This window comes from Bombus terrestris, chromosome 6, assembly GCF_910591885.1.
Source record: "Bombus terrestris chromosome 6, iyBomTerr1.2, whole genome shotgun sequence".
In the NCBI taxonomy this organism is placed as follows: Eukaryota; Metazoa; Arthropoda; class Insecta; order Hymenoptera; family Apidae; genus Bombus; species Bombus terrestris.
In genome coordinates, this window is record NC_063274.1 from 11,896,280 (window position 1) to 11,911,154 (window position 14,875).

The following is a 14,875-nucleotide window of genomic DNA, read 5'->3' on the forward strand; positions in this document are numbered from 1 at the left end:
ATTGGCGCAATTAAAAGGAATCCAGTAATTCGCGTGACTCCGCGTTAAAAATTTTTTCCTGCTATTTTTAGTGCGGCGCCCTGTGTAGAGCGACCAGTATCTCCACGCCTGGTGCATCGAACCCCGCGATCGGTTCCAAGATTGAGGTAAGCGGCTTGCGAAGAAATAAGTAGTTTAAGCCTGTTCGCGTGGACGGAGATTGGTCTGACGTCGTCTTGAAACCGAGAAGTGGGGATGTTTTATGCATGGACCCTGCGTTATGCATCATTCCAGGTGCATCTCGAACAGAACCCGTCGAACTCTGGTTCCGTGCAAAAGACATGTCACGTTCGATCGACGAAGTGTTTCCGATAAAATATCGATTACGTTCAACCGATGTTGCGGTCGAAAAGTCACGACGATTCAACGAATACGTTCATCCTCGGATTCAAAAAAATAAGTGGTAAATTAATGCTATAATTAAATCGATAAAGTGCTGTTAATTAGCTAAAGACTATTAGTTACAAAAATATATTAGTATTACGTGGACTGTGCAGAATATACGAACATTTAATATTAATGCTGTGCAAAAGTTGTTGAACATCGCTGATCTGATAATTTTTAAATAAACAAACGGTGAAATGTATCGTTATTTTTAAACTCAAGGTTACTATATGGTTTTAAAATAGTCCTCGGATTTATATAGCAACGTTAAAAGGCAACGCGGTTCACGAGTGAGACGGTGTGCATACACAACTTTTCTAAAATACGGGAATTGGTTGCGTGACGGTTGATCTTCGGCAACGGGGATGTTAGACAGAAGCTTATTGGTGGGGAAACGTCCGAGGGAGAGTGGGGGCGTGCGTTACGCAGGATTTAGGGTTCTACGTGGTGGTGAGGAGCCACGACAGCACGGTACTCGTACCGTGGTGGAGAAGCAGCCAACAGCAGCACCAGCATACACGGTTTTGCCGTTGCGGAGAAGCCTCGCTGCTCTCGGTCAGAGCAGTCTGCGGCGATCATCGGCCCTCACGGTGTTCCGTATGGCCATGCATCGTTCCAACCTTCCCAGCACCACGCCAATATTTCTCATCGACCCTGCGCGAAATTACACCGCCGGTAACGTGACCGAAGACACTTTGAGAGGCACGCTCATTGAACCACGTCGCCGAAACAACACCGGAGGACGAGATACCGCTTCCAGCGTTTCGATCGTTAATCGACGATCAGGAGATCTTTCTATCAGGAAGCTGATCGTATTTTACATACGCGAGAAGATAGGAAGAGACACAACTAACGTCGCGAACTCTACGTCGTTGCAGTTACTCGTTAATGCTTGCTCGAAGAAATTGTTCAACGGAACAAACATAACCTTACTTGGTAGCAACAGATTCCCGCGAAAGTGGCGTATAAAAAATAAACTTACCATCATTCTTGACCGGAGTATTGAGAATTCTTTCGATAATATCGTCGTTTCATCCAGAAAGTGTAAGCGCAAATGCGACGACGTTGGTGAAATCAGGAGAAATTTGAAATTCTTGGCCGGTGTTGTTAAACGAACACGAAGTACTCTTAATCACGAGGTCGGTCACTTGGTTAAAAGGAAGGCTATAGATATCGTATTTGTCGAGAACACCGTTGACGCTCTCACCATTGTTTATCCTATCGATTTTATATCGAGCGGCGTACGCCTTGCAACTATCGCACACGCACCCCGAACTTGCTACGCTTCGCATGCGGGAGGACCAACTCGCACGTACGGTCCACCTATCGCTCCACAACTCGACGATCGAGTCAGTGTTACTCTTGATTTCCACGCGAGCGCCGGTCTCGGCTTACCGGGGACGATACCATCGCGCCACTTCATTCGTTTTCGACGATCCTCCGCGTTTCTGTCGTCTCGCGCTCGGACCAGTCAAACCATAGATCGAGAAATCGAACGAACCGAATTTTCTCGAAAATCGAATCGTGATCGATACGAGCTGCCCACTTTGCCGCCTTTTCTCCGAACGTGGGACGTTCGCGTCGTGTGAAAACATTGAGAAAATGTTCAGTGTCGCAAGTTTATGGAGTTTTTCTTTCGATAATCGTTTACATCGAAGAAACTTTCTGAGAAATTCGTAGAACGCGTATTGTAATTGTTCGAATTTAATCGGTAATTTCGTTGAAATTTATAGTCGTTAAATCGGATTACACGAAGGTGGACGATAAAAGTACAAACGTTACGCGAAATGTTGAGTTTCAAAGTGATCAAGTGAATCTTGTGGCACAGGTATTCGTCGAAGATAAACGATATTCGAAGATTTCCGATTGAAGAACTTTGACGTTGAACAAGGTTAAAGTGTTCGCTTTGAGTTAAATCACACGAATCGCCTAACGACATCACACGAGATAACCCGTTATCGAAGTATGTGTACCGCGATCTGTATCGATTCGATAAACGTAATTCCTCAGTTATTTTCATGCTTGATGAGAAATTGAATTATCCGCGAGTATTATATTTCTTCACGATTCTTTTCGTTATCGAAGACACGTGTCAGCTCGAATAATCTTATCCATGTTTGAAACAAAATTAATATTCGTTTCGTATGCATTTCGTGTTAATGTGATATATTTTGTCGCGAGAACCACGGAATAAAAAAAACTCTTGGAATGGTTACGTAGACAGGCAACGACTGCAATTATGCATTGAACGAGACTAGTGGTGATTTCTCGTAAAAGAAAGTTAAAAGATCTCAGCAAGTGGCGCCAGTATTAACTTCTTCCAATGCATGGTGCGGCGTCGATATCGAGATACATAATTATTTAGAGCCACTTTTGCAGGGAATCTATACCCGTTGCGTAACAGCGGGGAATTATCCTATCTCGCTACGAACGTGTGTGCGTGACGTCGTGACATCGAAATTGTCTAAATTTGTACACGCGATATATATATAATATATACGTTGAAGAAAATTATGTGGAAGAACAGGAAATTCCAATTGGTAAATTCTGCAATTTATTAAAAGCCAGCAAGCACTTCATTAGAAGGATTAAAAAGAGCGTAACTGGTTTTGCAAGAAGATTCAGGGAACTTCTTAAGATGGATCAAAATATAAACTGAAAATTCGAATATCGATCGATGACAACGGCCGATCGATGACAAATATTCTACGCAATCTCATTGGAGCAATCTTCATCCCCTCGCACACCGTCCGAATGACTCGTCCAGTCGTCGCGTCGTCTTAGACATATAAAATAATCGTTATTATCAGCGACGCTCAACAGCGACGAGATAACGCGGACAAGAAACCTACCGACCAGAGATCAGATTGCGATCGATCTCGAGAAAAGAAAATTACAAGAGATCCGAACACACCACCTTCTGCCGGTGAATTCTATTACCGCTGGGGGGCAGGTTTCGAGGAGCATAGGAAGGATCGGAAGGAAGTAACGTATAGTCCTCGTCGTTAGCATCTTGGAACGTCATATATCTTGGCAGTAATGCGCACAAATTATGCGTCTCGCGCCACCACGGAGCAACGGCCATTGAGAACCGAGCAACGGTTGCACGTTTACTCTTACGGATAATCCAACATCCATCAATTCCTTCGCCTTTCTTGCTTTCCATATTCTTTCTACGCCTTATTCCACCACGCGTTTCTCCTTCTTCTCTCTTCCATTCTTCCCACCGAGCCCTTTCTCTTCCCTTTTGACGTTAAAGAAACGATCGTCCCATCCATTTGTTCAGACACCGCTTTGGGCGTCGTTTATTCGTGAAATTCGTTCAGTCTGCTTCGACGCTAACGCCTCTGCGGGGCACGAGATGCATTCCTCATCTACGTGACGTGTTGTGTCTTTATGCCGCGTGAATCGTCCTGGCAGCCGAGCAAGGTGCACGCACGTGTGACCGGTGTTCCTAACAGTTTTCGTTGTTCGAGGAAGCCTGTTTCGTGATCGTTGTTATTTGGCAAGATCGCACGCCAAAGTGCCAACGAAATTCCCGATTTGGATTACTAATCTTTCTACATATGGATAACGATGTTTATATCGTGTAGATGATAAACAATTGGTCAAATATTTATCGACGTTTCATAAGGTAATTACCATACGATGGTAGTTTCAAGAAGACAATAGAGATGCTGAAAGAAAGTGAAAACGCGCGATCGAATGTTTTCGAGACGAACAGAAGATCGTGAAGTTAGCGAGAACTTCAAACGTAGACTACAGCGACGCTCTGTCGGGGAACTTTGTATTTAAAATTGACATGGTGCAACGGAAACGTGTGTAGCGATGTTTATTCGGAATCGAGGAGATTGAAACGAACTGAAATATCTTTAAATATTGTAAGGTAATCTTTCTGTCGACTGTCTGGGGAACTTTTGTGACACTGTTGCACAGCTGTCAGTGAAGATAGGAAACATCGCGTACCGTTATATAGTATTCTACTGAGGCATCGTTCGTTTAGCTAGATCTCGAAAGTGAACAGGCACGTGTCGAAAGTGCAATTGCTTCGCATTTCGAAGATTGTCAACGTCCTCGCCAATTGACCCTGAATATTCCTAAGCATTACGAAAGCGATTGTGTCCAAACATATCAGCGCCAAAATGTTCAAGTGTCTAATTATTATATTATTTGTACACTTCTCGACATTTTTATGTTACGATAACAATTAAGTGAAGATAAAATGAAATATAAATAAATCGTGGAACGACAGTGAAATTGTTCAGTGAAGAATTCATAGAAGAAGAATAGAATTTTGACTTCCAAGATTTTCATCGAAAAAACATCATCGCGTCTGTGTTAAGGATAACATCAAGCTTGAAGTGACAACATTTGCCACGAATGGTATCTGCAGAATTTCGTGCAGTATTCGGTTTGGTGAGTACCTAGCATTATTACGCTTTTCAAAATTGCAAAACATATTTGAGACTTTCGATGTTATTTGACATTTAATGCTTTGAATTGAATGAGAAAAATAGGTTAAAATTTACATTTCAGTATGTAATTATATAACGTCTACACATAGTTAAAAGACGCTTTAGGTCTTTAATCCTATTAAGAAATGGCACGAAACATCTGAATACATAGAAAATTATATACGTATATATATATATATACATATTCTATTTAGAAATAGATTTATCAAAATTAACTATTGAGTTATAATAATTAGAAGATTCATATTTATTCATTATGTAGCATTAAATTAAACATAGTACTTGTGAAATGCTTAATGAGATGTACATTATTTAATTATTTATATACAAATTTATTTCCTCGTTCGCTTATATTTTATACAGACGAATTTCTTAAGGGATACATTTAAAAATTGTTTGCTTATCGAAGCATAAACATTCCATTCCTTCTTAACGAAGATAATATCAATCAAAGATAGTAGATCGTCAAAACAAAAGATTCATTATTACCGAAGTCTCAATATCGAAATATTTCGTCCTATAACTCTGTTATTGTAAAGCAGCCATATTTCACGACTAATTGCAACTTGTGTCTTATAAAGTGTGGAAAACCCATTCGTTTGCATGCACAGACATATGAAATAAAAATTCCGAACACGACGCGAATGCATGGTAGATGTCGGTTCGTTGACTCTGTTCTTCAAGTTTCGGCGAATCTGTGTTCCGTAGCACAAATCAAGTTTTAAGGGATGCGATTACATTGATAATAAACTATGGCGTACCATAGTTAAAACATCATACTTTTAACCGCTGTTTTGTCGCGACTCCAATGACGTAGCATTTAGAGTCCCGGTTGGTGCTAATAAAACATCCAAATATATAGTTCGATATTAATCGAAAGATTAAAATTTTTGCTATTAACACGTAGGTCCTGATAAGATATGTTTAACAGTTAAATAGAAATAGTGACAAAAATTTTATATAAGAATCTGGCATATTTTTTATAAGTGGGACAAGTTTATTCATATATTTGTGAAATTTCGGAATTTTTCTATTTAGTTTTATTTTTTGCTAATAAATCTTAATTTCGAAGTATTAGTTAAGGAATATTAGTATCCATTGATCTAGTCAAAAGAAAATGGTTTCTCATTTTCCCTTCAAATAAAATTTCCAACAAAATCTGACAAGATCAAGCAAGTGTTTTCTACGATTATTGAGTAAGATAAATATCCTTTCGCGAAACACAAACATTCACGCGATGCTTTATTGATTAACCATTACTCCACTTACGATGCTGCCGCGCAGCGATATTACCATGAATTAACATATACGATAAGAATGACGTTAGCATTCTGTAAGTACCTCAATCGTATCTAAAGCTATTCAATCGTTAGTATTGCGAAATTGTGGCATACGCATGTTACGCATAGGACACCTCGATACAGTTTGATTTAAGTATACGCGGGCAAGCTTAAAATTCCTGAATATATGGCAAAACCTTGTCTTCAATACGCTACAACAATTTGAAAACGATATTAGAATGCTATTACATTAGAATTCCAGAATTATTAGACTTCTATTACGTTCGCAATATAACCCAACATTTACCAAGCATATATCTACACACTTTATTAACTAACGTTAACCTAAATTCGATTTAGTAAAATCAGAAGTAATTCCTATATCAACTCTCAAGTTGAACGCAACTTTTCACCGTTTAACGTCTTAATATACCGCTAAATTTTTCAATATTCGCATTCCAAGATACCATTATGAACTGAATCTGTTCAAAAATGTCTGAAAAGTGGCTCAAAACTATCCAACCTTTAAAACGCAGCCACGCGTTATGCAGTCGCTAATACCATAAACATATTCGAATACGTACAATTGATATCGCTGATAATATTCATCCAGCCTGAATAAACACATCGAGCGAAGTTTAATACGACCACACAGAGGGAAACGAGCGATCGAAGGGAAGAAGTAGGGTTCAGTGCACGTGCGGGCACACCGCGTTCGCGCGCGTTTTCTGTGTAATGATGGTCCTTTAATATCGGTAGAAGAAACAATAAATTCACGTGCGTACCGAGGAAAGGTGCGCGGGTTTCGTAAATGGTAGATAGAAGGTGCGTGAAACGCGAGAGTGTAAATCGTAGTCTTACCGTTTCACCGAGGCACGCCCCGTTAACTCGTGGGTTAAACGTTAAACTCCGCCCATTTTTGGGGTGAGCAGCCAGATTTTGTTCTCCCTTTTACCAGACCGCCTTGTATCTTCCTTCTCTTCTTACGCCAAACACGGTTTTACACGAGAGAGAAGGAGAGGAACGTGGACGACCTCTCCACCGATTTTCTATCGGGTTAAGCAAACAGCGACTGGTTCTCACCTTTATCGTGATAATAGCTGTAATTTCGGCGGTCCTCGTCCTGGCGAGATGCGCACCACGTAAACCGCGTACGTGCAGGTCTTGAGATTGCAGACGCATCGTTGGTTGATTGCATGGCGCAGCTTCTTCGCGCGACCGCGATTTATTACGAGAACCTGTCCCACTCGTGCTGCTCCTCGATCGACACCGGCTGGTTCCCTTAACACATAACATAGGGTGTTTCGTGAATTTGTTTGCGATCGGAAGGAGCAGCTTCGCGATCGTGTACCTTTTTTTCACGGTGTTTATTTGTGTCGTTACTCGGTGCGGTATAGAGGGTGATGTGAAAAAAGGGTCGGGTAATTTAGGGGCGTGTAGTATTTGTTAAAAGAAGCAAAAAACATTCCATCAACGCAAATTAATCTTGGAAATTAATCTGGAAATTTGGGTATCTTTTTTTTGTTTGTTGCCACGGAAATTTGACTTGAAGTATATACTTATCTTCCAAAATATGTTTGTTTATCTATATCGATAGGAAATTGTTTGATTTAATAAGTACTGTATTTATGCCTCTCGGTTATTCGAGCATTTTTCTGACCATCCTATATTAATTTCTTGACGAGTTTGAATTATCTTTACGATTGTTTTATTAATAATTTAAACTTGAAAAAGTATATAATATTTAAACGATACGGCATAGATTATTCATTTATCGTTAATTAGTTTCCTCGTTGTTATTCGTACATATAATATCTAACACTCTGAACAACTTGACTGTTGTCAGTTCGATACTTTACCGATAGATCGTCGAATAAATTTCGAAAGAACATTTTTCGTCTGTTTTGTTGATTCAGTTTCGATAGTGGCTCTTAATGAGTTGCCAAATAAGTGTTCGTTTCGCCATGTTCTTTCCAAGATGTCTACTATTCCTTATCCATATCTTATCCAAGAAATTTCTAATCGTAGACACTGAATTTTTGTAAGACCTTACAAAATACTGGTTTTCCATATGATCAACTTATTTATGCAACTTATTTAAATAGAGAAATCTTGAACTTTTCTTCGATATCCCAAGAATTTCTATTATCAATCGTACGATCTCGATAATTAATCGGTTATGTTCAAGAGAAACTGATGCCATTTCTTATTAATTCACGAAGTTGTAATTTTATTAGAAATTTTCCACATAAAGGAAGCTTGAATGAGACTCATTGCACCCGACGCGAGCAAATCCACCTCGATCGACGTGTTTTAGTTGTTTTGTTCGTTCGGTGTTTGCGCTACGCTGCTTACGAAAGACAAGCGTGTACGCGAGTGTACCCGGGGGTTCAATGAAGTGCACATCCGACAAGCGTGCGTCTAGACGTCGAGGTTCGGTGAGTAATGCTAATGTGGAATACATGATAATCGATGGGTTTGTACGGTAAAAAAAAAAACGAACCTTTTTGACGGCCAGGTTATTTCAAATGAGAAAACAGCTTGTCCCTGAAAATGGTGTATAGTACTTTCATACGGTATGCCTTTGACAATCTAGCTTCAAGAAGGCATTTAATCCTAGAAGTATAACTTTATTGCTTTTCTTCGATCGATCAGTGCCGATTAAGCGATGAAATAAATTTTTCTATATAAATTAGTGAAGAAGGTGATGGGAGGAAAAGTTTGAAATTCATAAATGCGAAGCTTCAGAGAAGTCGACACGTTTACATAAAATTTGCATCTTTTTATAAACATTACTTATCTCGTACATTAAGAAGATGTTGATAAAATTGTCTATAAACATCTATTGCAAATATTATACTTGCTCGTGGAAGATTCGAAAGATTCTAAATCATTTCAAGAATCATGCGCTCGTGATTGAAATTATACAACACCTATAATCACATTATAGAGAAATATCGTGGTTATATTCGACGATCTCGAACCTTGAACATGACAATGTAAATATTACGTAAAGTGCTTCACCGTTTTAATGCATATTTATATAAACGATTATTTCTCCTTTGCGCGGTGCGCCTCTTCAAATTTGCTATTTAAATAGGAAATCGAATTAGGCTTGACGATTAGCACGCGCATCATTGGCCGCCGTTCGCGGGACACTAAATGTCGTGAGCCATGTTTACCTAACGATCGTTCATTCAACGGTTAGTTATCCACTTATTCTTAGTAACTAGTTCCCGTCGCGGAACTATCTCGTTCTCTCGGATTCCTTTTATTTTTAAAAGTTCAAAGCTACGAGTTGACCGTAGGAAACCGACTAGTAGTTCTAAAACTTCCAAGGCTCGGTATGGTTTACTTTCGTGGCCGTTTGAAGTGGCGCTCATCTGCACGGGACCAGACGCTCGCATAGTACACATACGCTTTAGGATTAACGCCTTAGGATTCCATCTCAAAGAGTAAATTTAATTATCCGCGAGAAGAAGTTTACATTGCGAGGCAAAATAACGAACACAATGTTAATTCGTAAAACGGTATTCCATAATAAATAATATGAAATAACAATATTTCATAAGGTTGGTATTCTTTAATTTCATAGTTTACATATACTTTATTTCGCACAATAAGTCATGTACATATATCTACAGCCAAAAATTCAAGGAACAAATCCACACATTATATATCGTTGCCTTCCACCGGATATGTAACTCCACTCCCATAAACAAATTCCCTTCCACACCCATCGATAGTCATTTAAATCGTCAAATTAAACCTACCAAAACCTTCCATTCATTTACTACGAGATTTATTCTCTTGGCCGATACAATGTCATCAAGGAAACAAGTAATAATAAGAAAATGGTTAATCGAAACGTCACGGAGAAATGATTCGAATAAAAAAGGGACGCGTTAGTCACGCACGGTTTGGCAAAGGTGAACGAACGTGGGGACCACGACCCGATCGAAATTGGCTCGGCACAGGGAAATCAGCGTTTACCGTTTTCGCCAGTCACTTCCGTTAGTGTAGATCCGGGCCAGCGACGGCACCCTACAGACTGTCCATCTAATTTCGAATGATCTAAGCGCGCCGGTTGTTTAGGCACGACGCGCGTCTGGCAACTACACATAGTAGTAGTTAGAGGAGTGAGAGCGTGTCGAGGGGTGGGGGTAGCTGTGAATGAAGCTAACCACGCGCTCTCTGAATGAAGGCGAAGCCACACTCGGTGGATCTCTCGGTGTATTTCCGTTCGTGTTTATACAGGAATGCGCCCGAGGAGCCCGGGACATTTGAAACGTAGCAGAACCTCTATCTAGAGGCCATCCTTTCTCCAAGGGTGCAACGGATATCCCACGAGGTATCAGTACCCACCGACTGTCGTCGTCCAAATAACGACTATTTTCGGACGCCTACTTATACTCACTTTTACGATCAACGATCCAACTGTTTCACGCAAAGGGGTTTATTTTCAGTTGATTTTTAATATAATAGAACTGTATTTATTTGAACGGGATTTTAGTTAACGCTCAATTAAATGAACTTAAACCAGTTGAATCCACTTATATGTTGGCTCCTATTATACGAACGAAATATTTTAGGTAGTGAGAAGAAATTATATAATTATTGATAATCACATGTAGCGTAGTTGAATAATTTCTGTATAATTTTTCTCGAATAATTTCGTTTCCCTTTGATTTATAGAGCAAATAAGAATTTCGTAATAATTCAAGATATAAAGATCAATTTTTTTAGAAAATTCCTCAATCGTGTTTTAATAAGTTTTCTAGTAAAATTTACTCTTCAGGGTGAAAGTCAAATTGGGAATATCTTAAAAAAAATTTATTTGAAGTTTCAAATACATCGATAAGTTACTACAGAGTTTTAGCGTCTTAACGTTTTAATGTTTGTCTTTTTCTAAAAAATTTTGATTTTTATCTGATTTTATAGACGAGATATCTCGCTCATAAACGTAAGCAGCTTATTACCCGACTTTCGTTTCGTTTGTCGCAGTTCGTTTGCAAAAATCTGATTTACAGTCAGTTAGTTTAGCTGCCCCTGGTCCTCCGTTTCGCGACACGCGATTATTACCTGACATTCATTGCGAGCGATTAATGGCGCTTATCGGGGCTTACAGCGTGGGATTCGGTGGTTTTGTCGGTTGTTTTAAGCAAAAAGGTGTGGTGAAGGTGTGTACTGAAAAGTGGGCGCGGAACTTCTTTATGTAGTGCTTATACGTATTCATGATTTTCGATCAGAATTGTTCTTTTGTTTTTTTTTTTTTTTTTTTTTTTTTTTTTGGAGAAAGACAAACACGGACAAGGGCCGTCTTTGTTTCGAGACCTTCGATTGATTTTTCTTTTATAACATTTGTAACACTAGACATTCGTGTTTATGAAATATTTCCCAGAGAAAGTTGTTTATTTCTCCAAGTGTCACTCGACGTTTCAAGTCGTTCGATAAACAAACACATCGATCCTATGCAACATACAAGTTTCATTATCTCTCGATAACGGAGCTTAGAAAAAACTTTTAATGAGAAAAGGCAGAAACGATGTAAAATTCACTTCGATGATAACGCGTTGTTATCGGAAAACGACGCAAAAGAGGTAGTATTTTAGAAAAAAGAAAACAATAGATGCGCTGGCACGATCGATACCATAACTATGATACATTATTTTCCTTTCACGAGACACGTATTCGTACGTTTTGCTCCATTTCGTGATGGCATACTGGTACACGCCACGGGAACATTACGTCTTTATCGAAATTTTCACGTGAGATAAGAGAGCTTTTAAGAGAGTTCTGTTTAAATAGAGATGTCCGACGCACACCTGTGTTACTGTAAAACATTCGTTAAAATCTACATAGGCGCCATACGGTGCAAAGAACCTATAGAGGGGGTCGTCTTCTTATCTGCGGAATGTTCGATAAAGAGTTGGCCGATAGTGTTCCTCGGTGTTTTGCTGTTTTGCCGTAAGGTAAAAGTTTCGATCTGTGGTATGAAACTGGTACGTTTCACGAATCGAGTCCATCGCATGTTGTTTACATCCGTAACCCTAGCTTTATCGGAGAATTTGTTGACCAAGGCGCCCTATCGATCAATTCAAGATACCTTTCAATCCTTTTCTGCAACAATATACCTCTATTGATCACCTATTGGCCGTGATTCTGGAAAATCTTTTATCATTTTGCCATCAAACACGATGGAATTTTATCAGCTGTCTCGAGTACCCAAGTTTTCCAATTTCTTTTTTCCGCTGAGAAATTATCGGTCGAAAGGGCATGCACGTTTTAAAATATCTTTAACATCTAGACATAGATAACAAATAAGCGTTGCGTAATTCAAAGGTAATGACCCTTTGATCGCGATTAACAAGTTCGCAGAAAGTTAAAATCTCCCTTTCAAAGACTTACTGGTAATACATAAAACGGAGCAATAAAATGGCAGACGAAAGACTCGTATAAATTCTCGTAGATCCTATGCTGGCCGATGTTTACACGTTAATAGTCGTTGTTCGTAAAACGGATCAAATTATCAGCTCGTAAAACGACGAAATCAAGCCGCTTATCCCTGACGATGAGAGCGACAGTTAATTAAGGAACGAAACTCGCGTGTCCCAGGACTGGTAATCGCTTTAAAGGTAAACGCGTGTGTAACACGTATGGTTTGGTCGACAAGTCCTGGACCATTTCCGTGGCGATAGAATAAAAGACAAAATATGAGACAGACTGAAAGGTGGGATAAAAAGGAACGGTGACCAGGAGCGATTAATATCTCTGGGATCCGCCATACTATCGACCGATTTCGTGTCGGTGAATCGATGTTACGGTACCATTTCGTCTACCGTTATAGCCGTGTCCACGACGAACCAATGACGGAGCGTATTCGACGCGACGATACACCGCGATTGGTCGATTACGATGGCAATTAACGAGATAAATTAACCCGGTGAGGTGGCTCGACCGGCTGCTTGGCTAGCTGTCCCTCGATCTCGCCACGGACTTTTCCAGAGATTCGAGCCGGTAAATCGTCTTTACGATGCCGCGATAATTGCAGGCGTCGGTAAGGCGATCATTTTGCCGATCGACTGAAATAGCTTTTGTAACTGTCAGGATTAATTAGTTATGCGCCAGCGATGCGCGGAACCGGCACGGCGTGACAGTTTGTCTCTAGAAGTTGGTGCGCGTCGCGAAATTCTCCCTCGTTTGGTCGCGCCTGCTTATCGGCCTTAACGTTTTAAGCTGACAACCGTGAGCTTCGCGGCCGCAGAATAAAATCTTTTGACGAAAGGTCACACTGTATATTTGGCGTATATTCGCGATACACGCACGAGTCGGTTTCCCTTTTATTCACCGACAACTGCGTGTCAAGAAAAGCTATCTGTCATAGCAAGTGAGAATTCTGGCCGAAATCCTTAGTCCGCCAAATCTATTTATTGCCATCCATAAAGTCGTATTTGGATAGATTATGGCTTTATTTGTTGTTTAACGCGAAATGTGGATTTTTTAAATCTCTTTTCTAGAGATGTAATATATGTTTATATTGGAATTTTCGGATTTTGCGACTTAGGTGTAATTATCGGTCAAGAAGATTAATTTATTTGTTGTATGAATCATAGAGAGTTATGTATATTTTTATTATGCTTGTTAATCAATCTATATTTGGAAAGTGTCAGAGTCGATACGTTCTCTCTGGTGAAATACATCTCGCAAAAAGACTGGAAACGATATAGAAAAATAGCTAAAAGAAAGTTTCTTGGTTCGTTGCTTGACAAACCACACAAACCACGTGCTTTTGTACGAAAGAGGAACTATTCGAATCAGATATTTATTGTAAAAATGCCACGAACTCGTAATTCATAATTAAAATTGGCAAAAACTAATTCTCTATCGTAGTTGTTTTTACATACGCAGAATAAATTTATGTTCGTAAAAATTACTTTCATATCAACAGTTCAATACTAAGATGAAGTATTCAGATACCTTCTACATACATGTTCGTATATGTCTACAGTGTACGACCTTTATACTGAATTTGTAGTGACTATGAAAAGACAAATGAAAATACCACGAACTGTGAGTGACGGCAAAGAAGCACTCGATGACATGGCGGTAGTACTCAGATTTAAGTACCAAGTACTCGAGATGGAGACGCGAATGACATACACTTTAGGCATTATAATTCCGTTTGTGGACACTTTCTCTTTACGATTCGGTATGTTCTTCTGTAAAATCGTCCGGGAATTCGAAGCGCGACACTTCGTTCGTGGAATCTGTGTCAAAATACTCGAAATCATATGGGTCGAGATTCTGGAACTGTTTTCAAACGTTTCTTTTGGATGTCGAATCTCTGTAATTTTCAAATCGTACGATCATGTTAATAACCTTATACATTTTGTATTATGAATATTCAACATTATTTTACGTTCAATATTTAATGAATTTAATCAATGCTTATTTAAGCAATTTGAAATGTTTGATCTTATCGTTTGAAACTCTTAAACTTAGAATGTCGAATTTGTGTTATTTTATATTTTTGAGATTTTGAAATGTTGTTATAAAATTTGCATTTAAATTCCCAGAATTTCCTGGAATTATTTCAATAACGTTTCATGCGAAGATATATTAACACGATTCAATTAAAAATTTTAAACAGAGTATTATTTTAATACCTATTGCTATGAATATCACGCTTTGCTATTA

At 39.2% G+C, this 14,875-nt stretch overlaps 1 protein-coding gene across 2 annotated transcripts in view; it reads left to right on the forward strand.

Moving 5' to 3' along the window:
- Window positions 1-710: 710 nt before the first annotated feature.
- The window catches only part of LOC100644847, a 113,408-nt gene continuing 99,243 nt past the window's right edge, over window positions 711-14,875 (forward strand). The window contains exon 1 of one of the 2 annotated variants that reach the window (XR_002307750.2): window positions 711-4,839. The gene's annotated coding sequence lies outside the window, so the exon portion shown is untranslated. The remainder of the gene's footprint in view (window positions 4,840-14,875) is intronic. The other variant, XM_003396036.4, reaches the window with a different exon arrangement.